General features: G+C 45.7%; 1 protein-coding gene across 5 annotated transcripts in view; it reads left to right on the top strand.

Moving 5' to 3' along the window:
- The first annotated feature begins 193 nt into the window (after nucleotides 1-193).
- KIAA1958 (KIAA1958 ortholog) overlaps nucleotides 194-25,235 on the top strand; it is an 86,654-nt gene continuing 61,612 nt past the window's right edge. The window contains exons 1-2 of one of the 5 annotated variants that reach the window (XM_085567955.1): nucleotides 194-1,639; nucleotides 1,726-1,773. The gene's annotated coding sequence lies outside the window, so the exon portion shown is untranslated. Of the gene's footprint in view, nucleotides 1,774-6,674; nucleotides 9,251-14,667; nucleotides 14,809-25,235 lie in introns of those variants that run through there. The other 4 variants (XM_077790079.2, XM_085567954.1, XM_021525031.4 and 1 more) reach the window with 4 other exon arrangements.

Here is a 25,235-nt window from a genome sequence, read left to right as displayed (position 1 = left end):
TGGGGCAGGGCCGGGGCGGGGCCGGGGGCAGGGCCGGGGCGGGGCCGGGGGCAGGGCCGGGGCAGGGCCGGGACAGGGCCGGGGGCAGGGCCGGGGCAGGGCCGGGACAGGGCCGGGGGCAGGGCTGGGGCAGGGCCGGGCTCGTTCCGCTGCGCAGCCGCCGCAGCCGCTCGGGGCAGGGCCGGGGCCGGGGCCGGGGCCGGGGCCGGGGCCGGGGCCGCTCCCGCTCCCCAGCCGGGCCCCGCCGCTCCAGCCGGGGCTGTGCGCGCCGCGGGGGTGGTGGGCTCGGGGATGTGATACTGGAGAAAGGCCTACGCGGGATGAAAGGTGGAACTGGAAGGTTTTCCGTATCCTTTCGTTCTCTGCCACACGTGTGAAATTTTGCTTTGGTCTCCTGCCAATTGCACTCGAATCACTGGAGCTTTGCCTCCAGTTCATCTTCTGGAGTGCCGTGTCCAGTTCGGGGCTCGTCAGGACAAGAGAGACAGGGAGGTACTGGAGTCAGTCAAGTGGAGGAGCACAAAGCTGATTTGGGCATGGAGCATTTTTCTTCTGAGAGCAGACTGTGGGAGTTAGGCCTGTTCAGTCCAGAGATGACTGAGAGGGGATCTCCTTAATGCATATGAATATCTCTAAGATGGATGCCAAGACCATAGTGCCAGACTGTTTTCAGTGGTGTCCAGAGACAGAATAAGGAGCAGTGGCCATAAACTAAACTACAAGAATTCCACTGAAATATGACGAAGAATTTCTTTGTGTTGAGGGTGGCAGAGATCTGGAACAGGCTGTCCATGGAGGCTGTGTCATCTGCTCTATGTCACCCTGCCTTGACAGGGTGGCTGGAGTAGATAATCTCCAAAGGTCACTTTCAACTCTAATGAGTCTGTGATTCCTTGTTTATTAGAAAGTCTGCAGTAGGATCCTGTGTCATTGTTCACCCAGCCACACCTATCCAATCCTATCCTTCATCCTCCCCCTAGTACCTCTTATTTCACAATAACTTCGAGGTCAGCCCTCGCCTCAGTGCCCTGCACATGTAACTTTTCCTCGTCCTCCCTCTGCTACCCAATGAAGACTCTGACTTCCTCCCATCCTTACCATGCTAACCACCTGTTACTGTGGTTAGCAAATCTTCCACCAGATTCTGCCTTTGACTTATCTTTCCCCCTTCAGCTCTCAGAGATTCTGTGCAGCATCCTGAGAGGGGTTCAGGTTTCACCAAGAGCTGATGGCAGAAGGGGAAATCACCCAGTAGGTCTAAACCTGCTGGAAGAATTGAGACAAATGGTTTTACTGACTTCAAGAGAAATCAAAGTGAGCCCTGAGCAGATGAACTAGTCTGTGTATTAAATATAATGGTGGTTGTTGGTTCCCTTCACTGCAGTTCACAGTGTTGCAGGGCTGCAGACTCCCGCATGACTGAGGCGCCAGCAGGCTAAAGAGGCCAAGGGCTGTCTGAACACTTTGCAACTGTAACACCTTCCATGCCACCTTCTTTGCCAGGGTTGACATCCTGCACAGATGGAAGTGCTAGTGCTTTCCTAAGATCTTCAGGCCTGCTTTTCCTTCATTCTCCCTGCAGCCACTCAGCCCAAATGACAAATGTGTAGCTTGACTGCCATGGCTGCATGCCCAGACTGTAAGCCTCATGCCTGTGGTGTCCTCCGTGGAAGTGAGCCGTAGTGACTGTATGTAGAGAGCTGCCACTTTCACCTGTGTTCACAGGTACCTGCAGGAGAAACACCTGGACATCATGGTTCAGCCATCCTCCCCGTGAGTGTTTGTTTTGTTTATAGTTGGTTTTTTTTTCTCTCTCTCTCTCTCTCAGTGTATGATAGGGGAACTGAAGTGATGGGGCTTTTTGCTCTATCAGGAGGGTCAGTTTACCTCCTGGAAGGTTTTTTTTAGCAGAGGGGCAGAAAGCATTTGAACAGGCGCTGAAGAAGGTGGAAGGCTCCTGCGCTGGGATTCAGTGATGTTGCTGGTGCCTGTGTGGTAGCCCCGCAGCTCACCCCACCTCACTCCAGGTGCTGAGCAGGGGAGCACGGGTTTGCCGTGGGCTGAACACCCTTGCATCTGTGCTTGCAGTCCTGTGCTCTGCTCTCTACACTGCAGAAACTCCACGGTCCTGGGGGACAGGGAGAAGGACACCCCTGTGCTCTCCCAAATGCCATTCCCTCCGATGGTACGGCATTCACCCGGAGCTGGCTCCTGACCCCGCAGCTACTCGCAGGAGAACCTGGAGCGCCCTTCTTGTTCAGGAGCTGCTCCTTTCGCGTTGTATTTTGTCCGTGGGCTTTTGGCGTGCCTCCGCGGCCGTCCCCGCGCCCTGCGCCCGGCGCGCTCGGCCGGTGCCTCCTCCGCCGGCTGCGCCTCCCTGCCAGCCCAGCCGGGCTGACCCGGCTGCACCCGCGGAGGGCGGGAGGAAATGCAGCCATGCGGCAGGAGGTGGCGAGCGAGCTCCTAGGGAGCGCTGTCGGCTGGGCCCCGAGTGTCCTGGCGACAGTGGGATGCTCTTTCAGGCTTGCAATCGGCTCTGAAAACGCCAGCATGCGTGCAGAAATGTTGCAAGGCTTTTTCAGAATTGTGTTTTGTGTCAAGGTGAAGGGCAACTAAGAATGCTGAACTGGTTTTATAGGAGTGTCAAAACAGGGATAAGGCCAGGGCAGAAGAGGCAAACTTGGAGTGTTCCTTTCTCGTGGAAATACTCCTTGAGCAGTCACACTGGGACCGTCCTGCCAGGGACAGATGGTGTTAGTTCCTTGGGCTCCCAGTGCGGGTTATTCTGTAGGGACCCACAGAACAGAACCTAAGTACTTTTTGATACTGAAGACACCTAAGAGACTTGCAACAGCATTTTAAGGGGCTGATCAACTGATTTGCTTTGTAAATTGCAAAACCTTTCTTTTATTGGAAAACCTTTCCTTTAATGTTAAATGTGCATGTTCACTGTGGTAAAGTAAAATGCTGACCAAGTTGATGTGTTTAAACAGAATTTTCTATATTTTAAGTAGAATTGTCTGGATCTTTAAGCTCTGAGTCCTGAAGCAGAATTCGATGTCCCTGTCCCTTCCTTTGATCTCTGATCCAGATGGAAGTTGATGGTCTCATTCTCCCCTTTAACCTTTCTTTTAAATGTAAAAAGATGCTATCAGGTAGCTTAAGCAGATGTTGCTCAATGTTTATGGAAAGCTTTTGTATTTTATGACCTGCCTGGCAATTGTCTGAGAAGATGACATCTTCTTTGACGCTCAGTCTGAAGTTCTGCACGTCCTGAACTGAACTTTTCTTGAAACTGAGTAGGGGACATCACCCCAAACAACCAGCAGGGACCACTAGAGACCCCCAAAGAGTTCTACAAAGGTGCAGTGACATGTACTGCATAAGGTCATGCAAGTGAAGCAATTATGCTGTAGGCAGGAGTAATTATGTATTAGATAGGCAGGTTTATGTAGATTTCAGTGTGTGAATTCTCTCACATTTTAAACCTTGGTCACCTTGATTTGTGGAAAATCTCTGCTTTGCGTCTCAGGGATACATCAAAGGGTTTCTAAAACCTTTGTCCATTTTCAGAGAGTTCAGAAAGTTGGAAACAAAAACAATTAATTGATTTACAGTTTAGAAGCCTTTGCAGAATAATTAATTTATTTGAGATGGTGCCCAGGCATTCAAAGAGGAGAAGAAATTAAGCAGATCCCAGCAGGAAGGAGTGGATGCAGCCAAGGTTAAGACAGAATCTGCTGCAGCCATGCCATCAGGGCCTGTTGCAGAGACGTTCCGAGTTATTCAAGGGGCAGTGACTGAAGAGTACGTGAGAAGTACTCAGGGCATCTTTCAGTTTGAGCTATCTGGTAAGCCCATCACTTGTGCAGCCTTGCCTAGCAAAAGGCACTGGGTGCTTTTGGGCAGAAACACTTTGGAAGCTGTCCCGAAGCAGACCAGCTCCTCTTCGGTTCTGTGTGAGGCTCCTGCTGCAGCCGCTTGAGCAGCCCCAGGAGCTGCCGTCCCTCTGTCCTCACGGGGCTGGTGTGGCACAAGGGACAGGGCGTTCTTGGGGCCACGGCAGGAGTGGCAGCTGCCACCAGCTCTGGGAGCAAAGCGCAGCTTCTGGGCTCTCCCGCCCGCGGCCCCAGCCCGTGGTGCTTGGGGCGTCAGGGGGACAAGAGGTGACTCCTTGCAGAGCGCCCATCAGCGTGCGGCTGCCACGGAACCGCTGCAAGCGCCCGTGGCCGTCTGGCAGGGGCAACAGAGAGGGAGGGCACAGCATCCTTGCTGCCTTCGCACCTCACTTCACTCTCTGTGCAGGTGACGGTGGAGGCACTTGGTACATCGACCTGAAGACCAAGGGTGGGAGCGCTGGCTTTGGAAAGCCTCCTGTGACAGCCGATGTGGTTATGAGCATGTCGAGTGCCGACTTTGTAAAGATGTTCACAGGTGAGGGACAAAGGCCTTTGTCAGGGGACACAGGCAGCGGGGCCCAGAAAAGCCTCTGCTGACAGGGGAGTAGAACAGCTTCTCACTTTGTGGTCTGGGATTGGAGGAGCTTTCAGCTTTTTTGGCTCAAGGAGAGTGCAGGCAAGAACTGCTTGGATGTTTCTGCACTTCTGCGTCCTGTGAACAGGCAGAGTGCAAAAGGTTACACTGCTTTTATTAACCAGGTACTGACATTTTAGCAGCCAAAATATCTTCAGAAAGAATCCAGTCAAATGGTGTACTTGTGCTCTGTGTATATCTGAGCAGCATTTCCTAAATGTGCACTGCTTGTACCAGGAGGACTTGTTGGGAAAGTAAGCTGATATGTTTCATCTCCCCTGAGAGATTGGAGCCATATGGTCTTTTCTCAGTTAAATCAGTCATAATCTAATAATTTTATTAAGTAACAGGATACAACATCTGATGTCATTTGCTCCTCTTTGCTTTCTCATTCCAGAAAATATATTTACTGATTAAATAGTGTTATACAGGAGGCAGTATCAGAATTTTCATAATGTTAAATTAGTACACTTCTTTGTAAGTGTGATTTCTACAAGTAACACTATTCAAAACAGCTCCAAACCTTTTTTAACACACTTCAAAATGAAGTCAGAAGACAACAGATTAATAATGAAAAAAAAGTTATCCATTAAATAAATCATTGCAATCAAGTCCTCAGAAATGTTTTTACAGATGGACTGGAAAAGTAAATTCTACTTCGATTAATCAGCCTGCTCCTTTACAGCAAAGTTCTTCAATATTGTGAAATGCAGATAGATAAAGATATATGGAAATTATTTGTTAGATTCGGATATTGGAGGTATATGAGATTTAATCACAGATTCTGATTTAGCATTTTTACCATGTGGATAAAACTATGAATGATATTCCAAAACAGAATTTCTAAAGCACTCAAAAATCTTACTCTAGGGATATTACTATTTCCTCTGCACAGCCTATATACAAATTATTTTAATTTTCTGATTATTCTGTTTCTTCATTTTAGATAAACTAAAGCCATTCATGGCTTTCATGCCAGGAAATTCTAGTATTAAAGGTGATATGATGCTAACATTGAGTCTGGAAAAGATGCTGCTATAGTAAAATTTTGAACACTAGCAGAATCCTGGTCTTTCTTATGTAACTACAAAGCTATTTTAAAACACCAGTCCTCATTTTTTGCTGATGCAGGTCAGCATTTTGTAGATCAAGATCAATAGATTTTGTAATTGCTATGGAAGTCACAAATCAGGTTGATTATAATACCCAACAGTAAACAAAGCTTTTAAAAATAACTTCCTGTAAAGTTTAAAAATACAATTATATCCTAAAATTCTGTTTTTTCAATAACAGCTTTTCAAATTTTCACTTTTTTTTTTTTTCTGAGTGCAAACTCTCTTGTGTCATTGTGAGATGCAAACCTAACAGAAATTTATTTCTTATCATGTTTTCTCATCTTTAAATTACCTGATGTCTAAGGAGATATGAGTTCTTATCCCATGATTAGGGGATGCACAGCATGTTTCCAGTGTACTGTAAGAGCTGAAGTCAGCACTAACTTTTCCTTTGACTGGGAGACAAAGAGTATTTTTCTGCCCTGTACTGGTTTCACAAAGCTTTTATGAATTGACCATCCCTATCAGATGTTATTTAAAAACATCTCTGACAACATTGAACTATTGAAAAAGTTTGCTGTGCACTTGTACGACAGGACCTAACATGGATGCTGTAATAGAGAAATCATTGCAGATATTTGCTTTCTGCAAAGGATTTTTTACATGAGGTCAAAAGTGTGTTTCTTTTTACTCTATTACTCACTTCACTGATTTTGAGTCCCATAAAAATGAAGTAACTAAAAAAATTGTGACTGTTTTGCTACTGTGAGTAACTGGAGAGAAAGGTACGATTTTTTTGGTTGATGATAAATGAAAAGAACGGCTCCAAAATGTGCATAAGAGAGACACGATCATATTGGCTGCTGATCCTAGTGAGGAGGACTGATGGCTCGTCGTACTGCGAAGGAAATGTGACCCTCATGTGCTCAAGGGCTCTGTTTAGGCTTCTTCCGTCCCCCTGTTGAGCAGTCCCAGGTCCTCCGGCGGAGTTTGGAGCAGGCGGTGCCAGCAGAGGGAGCAGGCAGCACGGCGGAGCGGGGCTGCCTCGGGCACCCGCGGCAGCCGGGCGCTGCCGAGCCTGCCCTGCTGCCCGGCTGCGGCAGACTTGCCCAGGAGCTGGACTCGCCAAAGTGCACCAAGAGCTTTTTCTGCTTAAAGCACGGGTCAAATGTGGGATAGGGCGAGATAAACAGGTTTGCAGCGATTTCAAAATCTCTGTCTGTGCCTTGCATCCTCTTAGTTCCTTCCCTCATTCCTGGTATAAAGTCTGTGCTCCAGAGCAGGAATGAGGGAAGTTGCGTACTTCTAGACGACAGATCACCAGGACTTGTCATATTTCTTTGAACCACTGTAGTAATCAGTGAGAGTAATATTTTGGGGAGAGACTTGGTTTGGAAGAGTGTTAGCCTGAATGCTTAAAATTTGACAAAATTCAAACCCAGTAAATCCTTATATAATGTCCATGTAATCTAATCCATATAGTCTGTATAATAGTGTCTTGCTTAATCTTAGTTCTATGCATCGTTCTGTCCTAGAATAAGATGGTGCTTTCTATAGCAAAGTTATGCTCTAATTAATGAAATATAACTAGCTCAAGCAATAATACATAGAGTCAGTGTCTTTTACTGCAGTGGCTTGTAGCTCTATTTCCCATCATTTCTATGAGGGGTTGAGAACAAGACTTTGCCAGCTGTCTGGGGCAGTATCATCACACCTCTTGAGACAGGTTTACCTGCACAAAATTTTATCAATGGGGTCCACACTTCAACTTGAAGTTGCTGTATGGGAAAAATAATAAAAAGAAAAGGAAGTGCCTGACAAGTAGCCAGCCAAGAAATGTGGCCCCCAGAAGAGTGACCTTTCCAGAATCAGCAAGCAGTGAAGATGAGGAAGGTGACTATAATTATTGTTGTCAGGCTTTCTCCTCTGTCAACTCTGCCCTTGGCATTAGGAGTCAGCCAAGCTACCTCTTGGTTGTTCCTGTATATGATGCTGTCAGTGCTGACAGGATCACATTTAAGCAGTCACAGGTGGTGTGTGTCAGTCACTCCACTTTGTGTATATTTACGGCTGGTAATGCTTACAGGTTATTTACATGATTATTATTTACTTTTCAATTTGCTAACTCTTGCTTTTCCCCTTAATACAAACTAAGGTTACAAAACAGGAAGCACAAGGGGAAGAAAGATGAGATTCTTGGACTATGAGCAATTACTTTCTATGAGAATCTACTGAGATTTGCAAGTGGAAGGTCAAGGCAACAGCATAGGAAGGAGAAGGGAGAGACTGACAGTCTCGGGTGGAAGGCTGCAGGGCTGCAAGTGATAGCTGGGCCCTGAAGGGTTCATAGAAGGCACTTAGCATTGCAGTGGCGACATCACTTGTGCATGTCTGTGTGCAGCAGTTGATATGTCTGCCATTTGCTACTCAGTGCTAAAAGACAGCTTATGCAATGAAATCGAGTAGAGGGATTGCCAATAATTCAGTCAGCTGGAGCAGAAGACCACTCAAGCTTTCCTGTTTGAATCAGGCTCCTTTAGGGCTTGTGTCCCATTAGGGTCCCAGAATGAAGAATTAATTCATCTCTTGTGGATCCTTGTACAGCTCTTTTTTCTGGTGTGTGGAGCAGGGATGTCGGGTCAGTGTTAAAAGCAGGATTACAAGTGTTGAAATACTGCTGAGCAGGGTCAACTAAATGCTGTGGTGAATGACCAACAGAACTGAAGGACCATGGTCTACTAAAATTGAGTTTGTTCTGAAATATTCTCCAAAAGTGACAAAATCTTAGGGCATCATGTAGTGTCCCCCATAAGTAATTTTTGGACTGGCAGGTAGGTGAAGGGCAAATAAACCGTTAGCAGTGCTTTGCTTTGAAGCATTGTGTGTATTTAATTAAAGATGTTCCAGAAATGCAGATATGATATTTTACAGATTCTGCTTTAAAAATCTTTCCTTACCTAAGGAGAAGCTGTGGGGTGTGAGGGAGGAGTTGCTTGCTTGATCTTCCTCTTTAAGGACACTCTTAAACAAATGGATTACGTTCTGATACTGCTTTGCCTTGCCTTATAAATAAATTTGGTCTTCAAACATTACAGTTCCAGTATTTTGTACAGAAAACCTAAAAAACACCTTAAAACAACCCCACAGACAAGCAATTTATTCACTTCCATATTTATTTGCAATTTTCCAAGGACCTTCCCAATAGCAGCATACCTGTTTAGTGTCAGAAAGCTGGTGTCCAAAGAGGTGCTTAATGTCTTTCATTCTGACCCTGCCTACATCAGTGTAGCTCTACCACATTGCTACTGAAAACACAGGGATACAAAGCCCTCTGCACAGTCGTGAGAGAAGGATTTCTTATTTACTAACCACCAGTATCTCAGGTGTGTGTTGTAATACCCCAGCTCCACTTGTCACACCAGTTCTCTGCAAGTCAGATCATTTGACTTCCTGCAGTCATGGAGAAAACTGCCACCCACCTTCTGTCATTGACCTTTAGTCCCCATGGCAGGGTGTTTGTAAGCTGCACTGCCCCACAGACCCACCTGTTGCTCTGCCCTTCAAGAGCACTGATGCCCCATGAGGGAACCAGCCCATTAATACTGACTTGCAGATGCCTGTTTCTCACCAAGCCCTTTCATCCACAGAAGTGTGTTATCCAGGTGGGTCTAGCTCATGCTTAATTCTCTGAGAGGGGACTGCAGTATTCCAGACTGACACACAGGCTTTTGGGGCGGGGGAAGCTGGCTCTCCAGATTTTTGGTGCTCATTCCTTTGCAAGAGGTGTTGAGGTAGAGGAAGTTTCAGTGAAGAACCAGCTGTCTGCCTGCATGTTGGAAGGCTGCTTCAAGCAGGCTTCCCTCACAATGTTACAAAGGAGGAAGAGGTGGTGTAGGACACCACAAGGTTTGGTCAAGCACTGAGCTCTTCTAGGACTTTCTGGGACCTTACAGATACTACTCTTTCCATGCTCCAGCTAACTGATGGAGTAAAGTCTTGCTTTGGTCATGACAAATGAAGTCTAGAAAGGAAGATGAATCTTGTAACTTATACTACTTTTTCAGGGGCTGCCTTTTTCAGGAAGATACTGGTTGTGCCAGGAATTTTTCCTTACTCAAAAGTGGTTCCGCTTAACTTTTTTGCACAGCAGGAGCTAGTTTGGTTGGGCACATGTTCCTCTGAGAAACATACCTTTAAAAACTAGTTTATGATCTGCGTTTGGCTGGTTCCAGCCATGATGATCAGCCCTTGGAGCAAATACCTAATGGCAGTCTGTGGGGAACTGCTGCAAAGAAAAAAGCCTCTTGTGGCAGTGGCCTAATCCTGCCCTTCTTCCTGTGACGCAGTCACTTCTGATTTCAAACCTACAGAATGGTCTGGTAAAACAGACCATTCTTGGCCTTTCTCATTTTTCATTCTCATCCCAGCTACTCTAGTGGTAGGTCCTTAGTGTACAGCCAGCTTTCTGCTAAAATCAGAAGTATTTTCTGATTGTGTCTGTCTTCCTCCCAGCCTGTTCATCACCTCCCAGGCCAGCTTTCCTCCTGCTGTGAGGGCTGGGGGGTTTTATATGGAGTGGGGTTTCACCTTTGAGTTTCAGCTGGCAAAGCTTTTGGCACCAAGTCAGGATCATGACTCGTGGTGGGTGCTGAGGGAGAGTCTGTGTGGGTGTTGGCACACCCTACTCAGCTGGGCAGGAGAGAGCAAGCATGGCCAGGGCACAGATTGCAGGGGTGTGACTCAGGTTCCTTGCTGCCTGAATCAAACAAAGGGCAGAGCTGGACAGCAGAAACAAGCCACTCAGCAGAATCCATCTCACCTGCCAGTCTTGAACTAAAGAGGAACCGGTCAAGACTGAGTCAGTGCACATCTTATCTTGTGAAGGACATCCCTGGGAAAAGCCAAGCTTTGCTCTGTTCCTGCTTGACCAACATGGAACTGGAGGGATGCTGGAGAAGCTGAGCAGTTCACAGCAAAGCCATGTGGCCACTTGGTGTCTGCATGTTTTTTGTGAGGTGGTATCATCTCTGCTGTGATGTTGCTGTCACTTGCCAGCACCTTTGGGCCTTTCTTCAAGCAGACAGTCAGGTGTTCCCAAACAGGAGAACAGTGATTCCTTTTCCTCCTCTTTGGCAGCTTGTACACCCTATTTCACAGACAGTGTTTCTCTGCAGAAGGATCAGTTCTTGTGGGACCTGGGATGCTTTTGCTTTTGTCCATTGTTTTTGGTCTGCTGGTGGCATGAGTGTTAATGGGATGGCAGGCTGCTTGGGAGAACTGGAGGGGAGAGCATGAGCTCCAACTGAGCACCACAAGCCCTAGCTTTCCTGGCACTGGCACCTGGAGTGAGACAATTTACCCTTGCCACACAGACTGCTGTGGCTGATGAAGGGTCACAGCACATGGGTTAGTGAGTTGCCAGAGGTCACAGAATAGAATAGTTCTGGGATGACGATGTGATACACTTCTTTCTCAGCCCACTGCATTAATGACAGCACCCTGCTGTCTTACCTGGACATGTGGACCATCTGTGGAGATATGCTCAGCACCTCCCACAGGTATGCATACCAAGTCAGATGTCTGCCTGGTTGTGTTTTATTCCAAGTGACGAATAGGAGGAGAAATGGCCAGCAATAACTCCTCACCACAGTCTCTTAGCTTTGCAGAGGAAGGACAGTCTCTCTGTCCACCCTGCAGCAGCCAGCACAGTCTTGTTGGGTCAATACAAGCAGCTTTCCTTCTTGGAGAAAACCTTGTTTTCTTGCTTGGGAACATCAGTGCACACAATTGCTGCCTTCTCAGTGCAATTACTCAGGCAGTGAGCTAAAATGAGCTCATCCAGAAGTGCAATTCTGTGCTGAAGTGCTGGTGATGCTGTTCTAGGCTTAGCTGAACTCTTCAACAGAGCATATGATATGACCTGTGGCTGTTCCCAACAATGAAGAAGTGAAGAAGAAGAAAATGGTGAGGGAGAAGGTAGGAGGAGAAGGGAGGCTTGGAGGCTACTTTGTCCTGTGGCCACTGAAAAGCATGGGAGAAGAACAAAGAAAAAGAATGCAAAGGAGTGATCAAGACTGAAGACCAACAGTGAAGAGCAAGCCCCTTTTGTTTCCTGACTACAGATGATATGCTTGATTATAGGGCTCCTGGAGATGAGGAGCGTTTATTTGGAAGGCAGTCCTCCTCTTAAGGAATTCCTTATTATCGTTTGTGAAAGTGTAGCTATTTGGTATTGAAAAGACAGCTCAGCAGCCCCACGTCAGAGGCAAACAGGTCACTGGCTTCATCCAGTATAACCCATACTGCCTCTAACCCATGAGGTTTGTTTGATGGCCTGTATGGTACTCTGGGGACATATTCCTGAAAATTAGACCATTCCTGTCCCTGGAATGATTTTGTGGGCACAGCAGAGTCCAGAAAGGTTGTGGTCTTTTTCTTATTGTTGCCATTGCTTTGACTACAAGTCCCTGCCTTAAAAGCAAGATGTGAAAGCAGGGTGTCATGTATTTGATCATGATGGATGGAGGCGGACTCTCCCTTCACTTGCTGGAATAATTTCTCCTTCTGTTAGGGTTCTTTATCTTTAGGAGTCTGCTACTGAAATCTTGATTACTTAAGTATTATATACCTCTGATGGTTGCAGAACCATGACCATGACACCCTACTGAAAATAACAATAGCAGAAAGGATGGCAATCTTCCCTACCAAAGGCTAATGCTGCTACCAAATTCCCCTACCACCTCACAGACAAATCCAGAAAGAGCATTACTTTTGGCATGAATACACTTCCAGATTGGCTCCATTATACTCTTGTGTAATCATTGTTGACATCATAGCTAGTAGCATGTGTTAGCCCATGCAAGTTTTGCAAATTTTGGCGTAAGGAAGATGAGGAAAGGAAACCTCTGGGGCCATGAAATAGCCAGCTTAGAAGGCTGATAGCCAGGCCTGTCTCCTTCTGGAGTGATGCAGGGTAAAAAAAGCCCAACTGAGGAGATGAGCAAAGTTTGCTTTGGCACGTGCCTTGCTTACTGTGGGAGAGCCAATACCTAGAGAAAATGCTGCAAGCACATAGTGAGCCCTTCTGTGATTAGTTGCAGAAAAATAATCCCAATATAAGCAATGTTGCTGATTGGGTCTTTAGTTGCAAGCAAATTAAGAAAGTTTTCACAACACATAAATTGCAGTTTCTATTGTTTTACACACAGGCACAGTGTGTGTGCAGAGAGAATGCATATGTATATAGTCCACATAAAATTAACATGTCGTGGCAGACACCATTAAAAAAAAGTAACAGTAAGTAGCATGTAAGTAGCATGCAGCAGCATCTGCGCAAAACAAAAGAGTAGCAGCTGTTTGGACACACCCACTTTGAGTGGGTGAGGTGCTGCAAGTCAGGAGACCTCCGCCAGAATAATGAGAATTACGTTATTTTATTTCAGCTGAGAACGTGTTCCTTGGCGCGTTTCAAATGCATGCATCCCCGTTTCACACGCATGCATCTGTTTTCACTCCTGCCCACGGTACTGCAGGGAATGCAGCTCCCCGTTGCCTGTTTCCCTGCAGAGGTGCACGGTGACCCCCTGTCCGCCCCGTTCAGCCGCCCGGGAGGGACAGGTGTCCCTTGGGTGTCCCTCAAGGTGCTGTGCTGTGCACCAGACGTGGTGCATGTGCGGTGTTGCAGGGCACACAGCTGCGGTGCTGTGCGGTGTGCGGTGTTGCAGGGCACACAGCCTAGGGTGCTGTGCGGTGTGCGGTGTTGCAGAGCACACAGCCTGCGGTGCTGTGCGGTGTTGCAGGGCACACAGCCTGCGGTGCTGTGCGGTGTGCGGTGTTGCAGGGCACACAGCCTGCGGTGCTGTGCGGTGTGCGGTGTTGCAGGGCACACAGCCTGCGGTGCTGTGCGGTGTGCGGTGTTCCAGGGCACACAGCCTGCGGTGCTGTGCGGTGTGCGGTGTTGCAGGGCACAAAGCCTGCGGTGCTGTGCGGTGTGCGGTGTTGCAGGGCACAAAGCCTGCGGTGCTGTGCAGTGTGCGGTGTTCCAGGGCACACAGCCTGCGGTGCTGTGCAGTGCTGTGCGGTGTGCGGTGTTCCAGGGCACACAGCCTGCGGTGCTGTGCAGTGCTGTGCGGTGTGCGGTGTTGCAGGGCACAAAGCCTGCGGTGCTGTGCGGTGTGTGGTGTTGCAGGGCACACAGCTGCGGTGCTGTGCGGTGTGCGGTGTTGCAGGGCACACAGCCTGCGGTGCTGTGCGGTGTGCGGTGTTGCAGGGCACACAGCCTGCGGTGCTGTGCGGTGTGCGGTGTTGCAGGGCACACAGCCTGCGGTGCTGTGCGGTGTTGCAGGGCACACAGCTGCGGTGCTGTGCGGTGTGCGGTGTTGCAGGGCACACAGCCTGCGGTGCTGTGCGGTGTTGCAGGGCACACAGCCTGCGGTGGTGTGCAGTGTGCGGTGTTGCAGGGCACACAGCTGCAGTGCTGTGCGGTGTGCGGTGTTGCAGGGCACACAGCCTGCGGTGCTGTGCGGTGTGCGGTGTTGCAGGGCACACAGCCTGCGGTGCTGTGCGGTGTTGCAGGGCACACAGCTGCGGTGCTGTGCGGTGTGCGGTGTTGCAGGGCACACAGCCTGCGGTGCTGTGCGGTGTTGCAGGGCACACAGCCTGCGGTGGTGTGCAGTGTGCGGTGTTGCAGGGCACACAGCTGCAGTGCTGTGCGGTGTGCGGTGTTCCAGGGCACACAGCCTGCGGTGCTGTGCAGTGCTGTGCGGTGTTGCAGGGCACACAGCCTGCGGTGCTGTGCGGTGTTGCAGGGCACACAGCTGCGGTGCTGTGCAGTGTGCGGTGTTCCAGGGCACACAGCCTGCGGTGCGGTGCGGGGTGTGTGAGCTGCTGTGCGGTGTGCGGTGTGCAGTGGCACACAGCCTGCCGTGCGCTGCCAGTCCGGGCCGGTGTGCGGGTGTGCCATTGCACACTTCCTGCGGTGCGGGGGACAGGGCGCCGGTTTCCGGTGGCTGACAGGAGTCGGAGCCCGCCGCTGCCTCCTCCGGCGCGGAGTACCACACACCCCCACACACACCGCGGGGAGGAGGAGGAGGAAGAGGGCGGAGGGAGCAGAGCAGCCCCCCGCCCCAGCCCCCGAGCGTATCGCCCTGATCCCCCCCATGCAGTACGGGCGATATAGCACGGCTGCCCGCCCCGCGCTCCCACGGACAGGCACCTGCAGGTACGTGACCGCCCGGCCGCACCGTGTGCGTGGATGCGTGTGCGGGGGTGCGTGTGTGTGCATCCAGCGCTGCCCGCCGCGGGGGCGGGCGATACTCCCGTGTCTGGCTCGCTCTCTCTTTGTGCGCGGCCAAGGGCTCTCTCGGAAGCTTGGCCGGGCACAGGCAGGGGTCCCCCGGCCTTGTTGCGGAGCGCTGTGCAGTGGCACGGCTCGGTGTGCCCCCCCGGGCTGCACGGGGCGTGCCGATGAAGGACAGGGGGAGGCAGCGGTGCTTGAGGGGCCGTGGTTTGTCAGAACGTACGGAGTGGAGTAGAGCCCCTCGCCCCGCCTGGCATCCTCTTGCAGAAAGAAAAGTGACCCTTACAGCCCCCGCCCCCCTCCCACCCCCAGCTCCCGGCTGCAATGGAGATGGGCAGGCGCAGGGGGCTGTGGTTTGGGGCCCCAGGGGTCTGCCGGCTGCAATGAGAGCGGGGCCGGAGGCCAAGTGCCTGGCGGTGTATTTTGGTCCCATGTGAGATTCGAGCCCCCTGGCAGCTCCCGCAGCGGAGCTCTGAGGGGTCCCTCTGATTTCCAGTCCAGGCAGGCAGTGGGGTGAGCCCTGGGAAGGGCAGCTCCACACTGACTTGGCTTGTGGATGAGGCAGGAGTAATGAGGCAAGCCAGAAAACAGAAGCAAACTTGGAAGGGATGGTTACATGTAAAGGAAAAGACTGAAAATGATGGAGAGATATATTGAGCTTTCTGCATTTCAATTCCAGCTGTCAGACAGGGAGCTACTCTCCAGCCAGAGGAGTAACTATGATACATTAAAACTCACCTTCCATCTGCAGCATTAATGGTTATAAATATCTCCTGAACACAGCTGACAGTTCAGTAGTACTAGATGTAGAGTACATCTATTTCCATTCAAGTGAGTGAAGATCTGTCATAAGACCAAAACAATACACTCAGTAAAAATGACATCCTTGTATGTGGCTGGCTTTCAACATTTGAATTGTTAATCAGTGAAGTTTGCTTTTGACTGCTTTCTTTGCCATTCCCCCACTTATTGTTCTCAGAAATACAACCTCTGCCAGTGGTGTTGCAATGCTAAAACTGTGATAGATGCTAAAGCTTGGCTGTGAACCAGCACAAACGGTAATGTTTTTCATTTTTCTGTTGATTTGAAGATAAATGGGACTAAGCACTTAGTGTGCTTGATAGCAGCAATGAGAATTTGCATGAAACAAATTATGACATCCCTTTACTGTGTTCTGGATGGGAACTTTTCAGCTAAGGAACTAGGCTTATTTTCCTTCCCCCCCCGCCCTTTTTTTTTTTTTTTTCTTTAAACAGAATAATCCCAAAAGGTCTTTTCAGGTCAGGAATGACCAGTTCCTGTTTCTCTCATGGCTTCTTCAGTTCTCCTCCACATAATTCAGAGCTCAGAGCAACAGGGCAGTATTCACATGGTTGTGCAATTAACCTAATTACCTCAGCCAGCACCACACTGGGGATGCATGACTGCCCCACAGTACCAAGTGCATGGTTTCAGACAGTTTTTGACTGACTGGCTTTTCCAGAAGCTGGGAAAAATTGCCTTGGGGTTCAAATCTGTCAGTTGTCTCAGGCTGATTATTCAAATGTCATTTCAGGTTTGGCTAAACCTGTTTTTGTTCACTTCTAAAGCCACACAAAAATTAGAAATCACATGGTTCATTCACTTACCTACTGTCCTGTGCTGAGCCTGCTGCTTAACCTGGCTAAATCATGCCCAGTCCCCACATTCTCCTTTTGCCTGTGGCTTTGAGCAAAAAGAGATTTTTTTTAACCTTTTGCTCAGGCTTATCAGCTCTTTGAAATCCTTCATAAGTAAGCTAGCAAACAAACCTGGTCGTTAAAAACCTTGCACCCAGAAAAGTAACAGGTAAAAGAATGGGCAAAAAGATACATGTGATTTAGTATTAACAGAAAGTGTTGAGGGGATGATACGTGGTCTTACATGCAGTGTAAAACTTGTAAGAGAGATACACCATAGAGTTACAATTTTTGCTGTTGCCACTAATCCGTCTCAAGAGTGTAGCAGAAGTTTTCTTTGTATTCCTCTAAAATAGCTTGGTGTTCAGAAAGTAACTTAAAACTTTTGTAGAAACTATAACAGCTCAAGTACTTCTCTAGCCATCGTTAGCAAGCTGGGTTTGTTTTTTTTTTTTTTGTAACCAAATATGTATTGATATTCCTCCTGTACTGATGCATCTATGCACTGGTGGTAGGTTTACACCACGAAGTTTTCTATAATATAACTTACTGAAAGCTTCAAAAGCAAGGTATAATTCTGTTTCATTCACACAGCGATAATGGATTTATAGCCACGAGTTCCTAGAGCAGCAGCAGTTTACTGCCTTAGCTGTTCTCACCTGGCAGTCATCAACTGCACCTGCCTTAAGAGACCACTGAACCTCACCCTGGTGCCAGTTTGACTTGGCTGTCATATGTCCACCCACTGCAGCTCCATGGAGACTTGGAGTTTCAGCAATTATATCCTATGGTATTTACAGTGTCCCAGCTTTATGGCTCTTTGCCTTCCTTCACTGTTAGTAATAAAACACAGACAGAAGAGGTCTGAAGGTTTTAAGTGTAATCCCAGCCTTTGGCACTCATCTCCACAGTGCCACTGTTTTTCCACATATGGGCTCTGGGAGTGATAACCCACCCACTCACAGAGGTGGTGTGAAAATGAGCTGCTCTTGGTAAGGCACTTTCGCAGAAATGCATGTGCCAATTGGTCCTCTTGAGGATTGTTGTACATCTGGTAATTCAAGTGTAACTGGATGAACATTGGCTCTGCTTCCAAAGGTTATTCCCACACACCTTTTTTGCAAATTAAAACAGGGTGAGATGAAGGTTAGTGACTTAAAGGTACAGCAAATTTTTATTGGGTTTTCTAGCCCCTTCCTATGAAAAATATTTAAAAATGAGTGTTAGCTTGTATGAAATTTTTCCATTATGGGCTAACATAATAAGTTAAAGGAAGTCAAAAGATATACACCTTACTATGAATAATGAAGAGAATCAATGGACCCCAGCTGTTTCATCTTCATTTACTTGACCTTGGTTCTGATTTGTTGATTTATGAACTTTATTTACTGGTCAGGTTGGTGAATTCTCTTGCAAGACAGAATTTACAGGGTGTCAATCCTCTCTTGTTTCTGTGGTAATGAGTACACCTCACAAATTCCCTAATGACCCTCCTGGTTGTCCACTGACCATCTGTGTTTTTTCTGAAGTAAATAAAAGGTCTTAGTCATATGACTGTCCAAACTTAAGCATTCAAAAAGGAAACAAAATATTAAGTTGCTTTCAGTATGGTGAGAATGTGCTGTAGTTTAGCCACAGTCATACATACACAATTAGGATGTGTTTTCTTCTGAGAATCGTATGGTGAAAAATACCTATCTCAGATCCTGGGTTTAGTTTGATCTCTGTAGAGCCTCTGCTTTGCCTGACTATGTGCTAAGAAATTACTCTGTGTGATCTAGGGGCTATTCTCAATTACAGGTATTTTCCACATTTTCTGCACAGTAAGTTTTTATCATGGTCCTTGTATTGCTGAAGAGTTCTTTCACACTTCAGTTGCTTTTCGTATTTTTTGTTTAGCAACAGGCAGGATCTGAAACTTTTGTTCACTTGACTGATGTTATCTCAGAGTTATCACAAGTTCTGTTGGAGTGGCATTTTAGGATTTTTCTCCTGTGAAAAGTTGCAGGAACAAAATTTTACCTCTCTAAGTACAGAAGCACAGGTTTAGATTAATGGTATTCACTGAGTACTGTGACCTTCTGCAAGTTATTATTTCTATTGTTCAAGGCAATTATTTTCTAAAAGCAGATATCATACTGTAATGTTTTACAAATGGTACGCCTGACAACTGGAAGAGATAAGGGGAAGAAAGAGATTCCTGTCTCATTTTCTCTCCAGCTTTGTTTATTTCATCAATTTTTTTTTTAATGGTCTGCCCTATTGTTTTCCTCTGTGATCTTCAGTAAAGTGAGTGTCCTTGATCAGTTTGGCCAATCAGGCATTAAAAAAACAAACAAACAAACAAACGTGAAACATTTTTTGAAAACAGGAACATAACCATATAGCAGTGATCGAACATCTAAATGTACATGAGACTTGTAAATGTAAATGTACTTACTTCTCATCTAGTCCAGTGGAAGCTTTCTTGCATCACCAGTGCTGTAGATTGAAAGCTTGGTTGTTCAGTCCCTTTACCTAAGAACAGCTGCATCTGCAAGAACGAAATAGGCAAGAAAGGTCTCCAAGATATAATTATTTTCTACAGCAGTTTTTTTGTTTTTTTTTAAAATATATTTAAAGTTGACAACAACAGATTTTAGTAATTTTGAATTTCGCTGCCTATCCTCATGGGGTTAAGGCTGGAGAAAAGCAAAACCACTGATAATCTAGTAGGTTAGAGGTTTCAAATGAAATGAAGTGAAATTAAGTGAAGCAACTGGAGCCACACGTTGAGACACGCCATGAGATGTGTAGATGGTGTGCCCGAGGAGTTGGAAGATCCCTATTGCTGCAATCAACCAGATTAAAAACAGAGTGATGCTAAAGTGACTACGGTTTTGTTCCGGCCTTATGCTAGACCCAGAGTTTTTGTAATCTCTTTGTTACTCCGATACTCCTCATTTACACATAAATTGGCTGCCACTCCCCGCCCTGTTTAAGCATGGAGGGGGGCGGTGCCCGAAGCAACCAATGTAAAAATGGACAGCGAGCTACACTGCGTGGGACTTCAGGGCATCAAAGGCCCCCGTTGGCTGGATCCAGTACCAGTGATCTCTCTCACTCTCTCTATCTCTTTTCTTTTTCTTTCTCTTACCCTGTCCCCCCATCATCTTTCTTCCTCTTTCTCATACATTGCAGAGTTGACAAATACAGCCATTTGCTAATGGTGTCCCTTCATGCAAGTAACCATTTTTAAGTTCTCCCTCAAATAAAATTATTACTTATTAAAGGACCACCAGTGCTGTTTTTACATCTCTAGCCAAAGGTATTTTCGAATACAGAGACACTTTCCTACCCCTCTTGTGTTGGGCAGTCGAAAGAGATACCCAATAAGAGGGCAGGGAGAGCAGGGAAATAACCTCTTATCTGTAAGCCAAGATAGGTTTGAGCAGTGCCAAGACAACAGCTGCCTGGGAAAGGCCACAGCTTGACTGATACCCTGCTTGAAGTTGTTGTCTCCCCCTTCCCTGTCTCCAATTGAAAAAAACAGATTTTGTAATATGGCTCAGCTGAACCCAAACATTTATTTTGCAAGTGTAAATTTCCACATGGTGAAGGACTGTGGTTTACAAACTATAAATGACACTTAATAGGTTCTTCAGTAGTGACCCAAAATAGCTGCTGTTATATTTTATTAATATGTACTGGTGTGTCATATATAAATATTAATAGTATACAAATATAAAATTGTGCTTATTTATAAATACATACATATACATATGTAAGATCAATAATACGTATAAGTAATATAATTTTGTTTTGAAATTCTGTTCAACATTCTGTAATATTAAATATAATATAGTCTATTAGCATGGTATATACATTTCATCATTATGCATTATTATTTTTATTTTTATTGTTACTATTTAACATGTTCTGTTCCGTTGTCAGATGAGAAAGAAAAGAGAGGTCTTGCACACAAGGTGTCTGACTTACAGGATTAGTGAGCAGTGGTTCTGCTGGAATCTGCCTTATCCAGTATTTTCCTGAATGATACAGTGTAAGAAAATAACACAGTTCTCTCTGTATTGCATTTGTACAGAACATGAGGCCAGAAAGAGACACAAAGATATGGGAGCACAGAATCAAATTTCAAAATCATCTCAACAGATTTGAGATCTGGGCTGGAGATGACAGGGTGTGAGGTGTAAAATGTAGGGTTCTGGGTTCTGCTCTGTGCTAGGTGAGGAAAATGCTGACATTACAAGCTAGGTAGCTATTTTGTGTGTGTGTATGTGTGTAAACAAAAAAATGCTGTGCAAAGGGAAGGAGGTCACTTTGCTCTATGGCCGATGTGGGTGGGACAGGGAACAATTTTTGGTAGGAGGGAAGGTCAGGGCTAGGCATCAAAACATGCTCATTAGCCAGTGTGATATGGAAATAGGTGTGCAGAGGATGTCAGTGGCATAAAAAGGAAAGCACTGTGGTGAAATGAAAAAACTTCTTGATTGGCATATCTTCAGCTTTGTCCTTGCCACAGTGCTGATATCTGATATGCTGGTGCAGAAAAGCACTGGAACAGTGAGAAACCTCTGTTTTTTCAAATCACACACTGGCATGGTATTTACACTTTACCCGGGCTACAGCAGGTACTTCCATGAAGTTGTGCATAGCAAATTTCTAGAATGAGAGAGCTAATCTTTTCCCAAAATTACAAAAATATTAGCTTTTTGTATGCACTCTGTGTTGCAATGTAACTTTTCTGTTTGTCTCCTCTCCTTAAACCTGAAGTCACAGGCTGTAATTTCTATACTGCTGGTATCTTTGCAAGTTAAGTACAGAGAGGAGAGGGTGTATTTATGTTACAAGTGTTCTCCCAAAGCTGTAGAGAAAACCCTCACCGCCCTGTGATAGTTTGCAAAATCTGCTGCAACACACCATAAGGAGCCAGCATATTTTAGCTGGTAACACTCCAAATGTCATAGCTTGGAATTTGCAAAATATTGCAGGATGGAAAAAAAATTAATGAACTGTCTCAAAATGTAGGAGCTGGCACTTTTTCTTTTTTTTTCTTTTTTTTTTTCTTTTTTTTTTTTGTTTTGTTTTTGTTTTATCTGTGAGGTTTTGATCTTGCTGTTGAGCCAGGTTTGTATAGAAGATGGCCAGCTACTCATACAGTGGAATGTTTTCTGTTTTCCATCATGTGGATTGTCCTCTATGGCAGTCCACAGTAATACCAGGTCATGCCACTCTACACTCTGAAGTTAAATATTTGGTCAGATTTTGTTGTAACTAAAAGCTTTTTATAGTCTCCTATTTTTTCATGTTTAATGAGGAAACTGAGTATTTCCTATTAAAAATTTAGATTTCATACTGTCTTTTTTTAGCTCTGTTAGGAGGAAGAATTATGTCTGGTTTCTTTTTTTTTTTAACTTTCTGATCTGTAACTATAAAAAAAAAGGGAATGCTTTAAAAAACTGAGCTCTTACAGTGCCAGTGTTAATTTTTTTAAACCCAGGAGGCAAACATTTATTGTGTAACCAATAAATTGCAATTGAAACTGTTCCATAAAGTGGTTGGCATAGTCTCTGCCACATATGCGTATCCTAGCAATTTTACGAGACTTGACGAGTGCTGATGACTTAATTTCAAACCACTCAAGTTTAACATTTCCATCTCTGGTTTCCACAAGTACTATCACTATAACTATTGTGGAAAAAAGCAAGTTAAAAAGAAGTGTTGTTTTGTGTTTATAATGATTTATTATTAACTATCTGCTGTCAGGTGGATATTTTCTAAATCTTCTAGATTTCAAGTGAAGATTCTCTTTACAAGATTAAAATTAGTGCCTCCAAGCCAAGGCATGCAAAAAACCCTCATGCAAATGACTTGTGTCCACATCTTTCAGTTAAATCCCCTTTTCTGCACACAGCTTCACTTCATAGCAGTGTACAGCTAAGAGCCCCATAAATGACAAATATTCTCTGAACTCAGTATTATGAATTAAACATGTATTATTGTATCTATGTAGTATTCCATCCATTTTGTCTGCCCTGGTGGTTGGCATCAGCCTAAAAATCAGGCACAGTGCCAAGTGTTTGCTGAACAGGCAGTGTGATTTGATTGAAATATTGGTGACAAAGATTTTTTTGGCTGGGCAGACCTTTGTCAAATATTCTGCTTTCACAAATTTGTGTTGACTTGAGGAACAAAAGTTACTTATTGTGAGGGTGAGCGAAGTAGGCCAGAAAATTATAAGTGCAATATGCATAAACACACAGAAGGTAGACTTTTTTTTCCCCTTTGTCTCACCATAAATAGTCTAAGGGCTCATTCTGTAAGATAATAGACATGGTACTATACGGCAAAATGCAGGTGAGTTAACCTCTCAGAAACAGAAGCACTAGTCAATTAATGTTTGCAAGTTTTACTAGATAATCAAGTTCTAAGCAATTTTTTCCTGTTGATGGCTTTTTTTTTTTCCTTTCTTTTGAACAATCTACCCTTCGGTTAGCTTTTTTCCTCTGGTTCAATAATCTATTTGGAAATAATGAGACTAATTTCAGTATAGCAATATACAGAAGGTTTTCTTAATAAGGCATTCACATATATGGAAGTAAAAAAGATGGCCTGCTACAGGAAAAAAAATTTGTAAATTTGGATTTACCATTTGTTTTTGACCATAAGAGAATACATTATACTGAGCATTGCAAATAAGTCATGTTTTGCAACAGCTCCATGATGTAGTGGAGCATTATTGAAATACAGCAGAAGGTAGTTTATATGGAGGTTGGTTATTTACCCAGCCTCTTATTTGCAAGTAACATTCCGCACTTAAATTGAGCTCTCTTCAATATGCTGCATCTGCTTTAACATGCTGTGTTTGCTGTTTGCATTTGAACAGTCTCATAAAGGTGGCCAAAATTTGTTTTGGTCTAGCCAGGAGTCAAAGAAAAATAGAAGCTCAGATCCATATATCAAAGACATACATGATTAACCATTCCATTTTGTGTTTATTTTTGTTAACATTCAGTGCTTTTCTGTTGGATAGTTAACTCTGTAAAGCTAAGTGACCTCTTTCCAGTCAGGCATCTCTAAAACTCTGTCACCTCTGCTGACCTCCTAAATACTGATTCAATAGTTTGGCTGTGTTTGATTAGCTTAGTTTACACACCATTTAACTGGTGCAGGAGTATTTACATGCGATAATACTGTAAAGATGGGGAGGTAAAAACCTGGAAGCACTTCAGCAGGTTTTATGAAACCGAGGTACGAATCCATCATGTATGTGTGCATTTTAAAGTCTCAGGACTGGTCCTGTGGTATCAATGATTTTTTTTTTCCTTGTGGAGGAGAAGTTGCTCCTTCAGTGGAAGGTTTTGGTTTCCCTTATTGCAGCAGTTCCCCTGTGGCTCTGCCCTGATGTTGATGCCCTGTCTGCAGCTGTGAGATCCACATGGGACACGGGGAATATGCCTTTCAACAAGGTGAGAGCAAAGAAAATTGCTCTGTGTTTTACTTCATTACTGTTGATGCACTACCACTGTCCCAGTACAATGAAAAAGTCTGAGTGACATGTAAACATGTAGACATGAGCTGTTTGATCTCTTTTCTTGTCTACCTCCACCTGTGAATTTCACTACTTGCCTACACTGTGCAATGTTGGAAGATAAATTTGCTTGTTTCCTCCAGCATAGCTGGGGTAAATTTGTAATATTAGGTTATGTCTGTCCTTTTCATCAAATGCCCTCTATTCCACAACCAATGGCCAATGGGCAGTGATCTTCATTAATCTGTCCAAGGGAGTTGCCAGTATTTTTTTTTTCCCACTTGAGTTGGGGTTCGTTTGTGTGGTTTTTTTTGTTTACCTTTTTGTCTTCAGAAAAAGTTAGGGTGACCAGTGTACCCATCACTCTTCGGAAGGGACTTCTCAGTAAGATGGAGGAGCATCTGTATGTGCCTCTTGAGACTCCTGTGAGGAGGAAGGAACTGGAGTCTTTGCTTAAATGAAACTCTGCCCTGACCCCCATAGGTTTCATTATCAAGGTTTGGGGACTGGCTTGGCAAGTCAGTAGGAAGGCTTTCAGGACACAGGGTTGCCTTGATGGTACTACACAAATCTTGTCCTATAATTAGGACAGCCTTAATAGGGGATGGGGAGTAATAGGTGGGAACATTCTGGCTGTGTAGAGGGACCAGGAATTTTGTGTGGAGGAGCGTTACAGTTATCTGGGGTTTTTGTGGGTTGTCAGGTTTATACACTGCACTTTGTAAGTGCAATGAGTTTCCTGTGGTCTTGCATTTTTTGTCCAGGGCAGGTATCCCAGGGTAAGTGTTTCTGGTCTTGGGTTGAGCAGAGGTCTGCAGTACTGGCTGGTGTAAAACCTCCTCACAGCCAACCAGCAACTGGGAGGGTTGGAGCCCAGACATTGTCATTATTTCACCACAGCCAGCAACCAGCCCTCACACAGCCATTTGATCACTCCCCCACTAGTGGGACTGGGGAGAGAATCAGAAGTATAGAAGCTGGGAAACTGGGGTGGAGATAAAGGTGGTTTAATAGGGAAAACAAAAGCCATGCAGACAAGGAAAACAAAACAAGGAATTCATTCACTGCTTCCCACAGGCAGGCAGGTGTTCAGCCATTTCCAGGAGAGCAGGGCCCCATCATGTGTAACACCTACTTGGGAAAACAAAAGCCACCACTCC

This window comes from Lonchura striata, chromosome Z, assembly GCF_050655825.1.
Source record: "Lonchura striata isolate lonStrDom1 chromosome Z, ASM5065582v1, whole genome shotgun sequence".
In the NCBI taxonomy this organism is placed as follows: domain Eukaryota; kingdom Metazoa; phylum Chordata; class Aves; order Passeriformes; family Estrildidae; genus Lonchura; species Lonchura striata.
The sequence above is the reverse complement of the archived record's forward strand: the minus strand, read 5'-3'. Positions and strand labels throughout refer to the sequence as shown.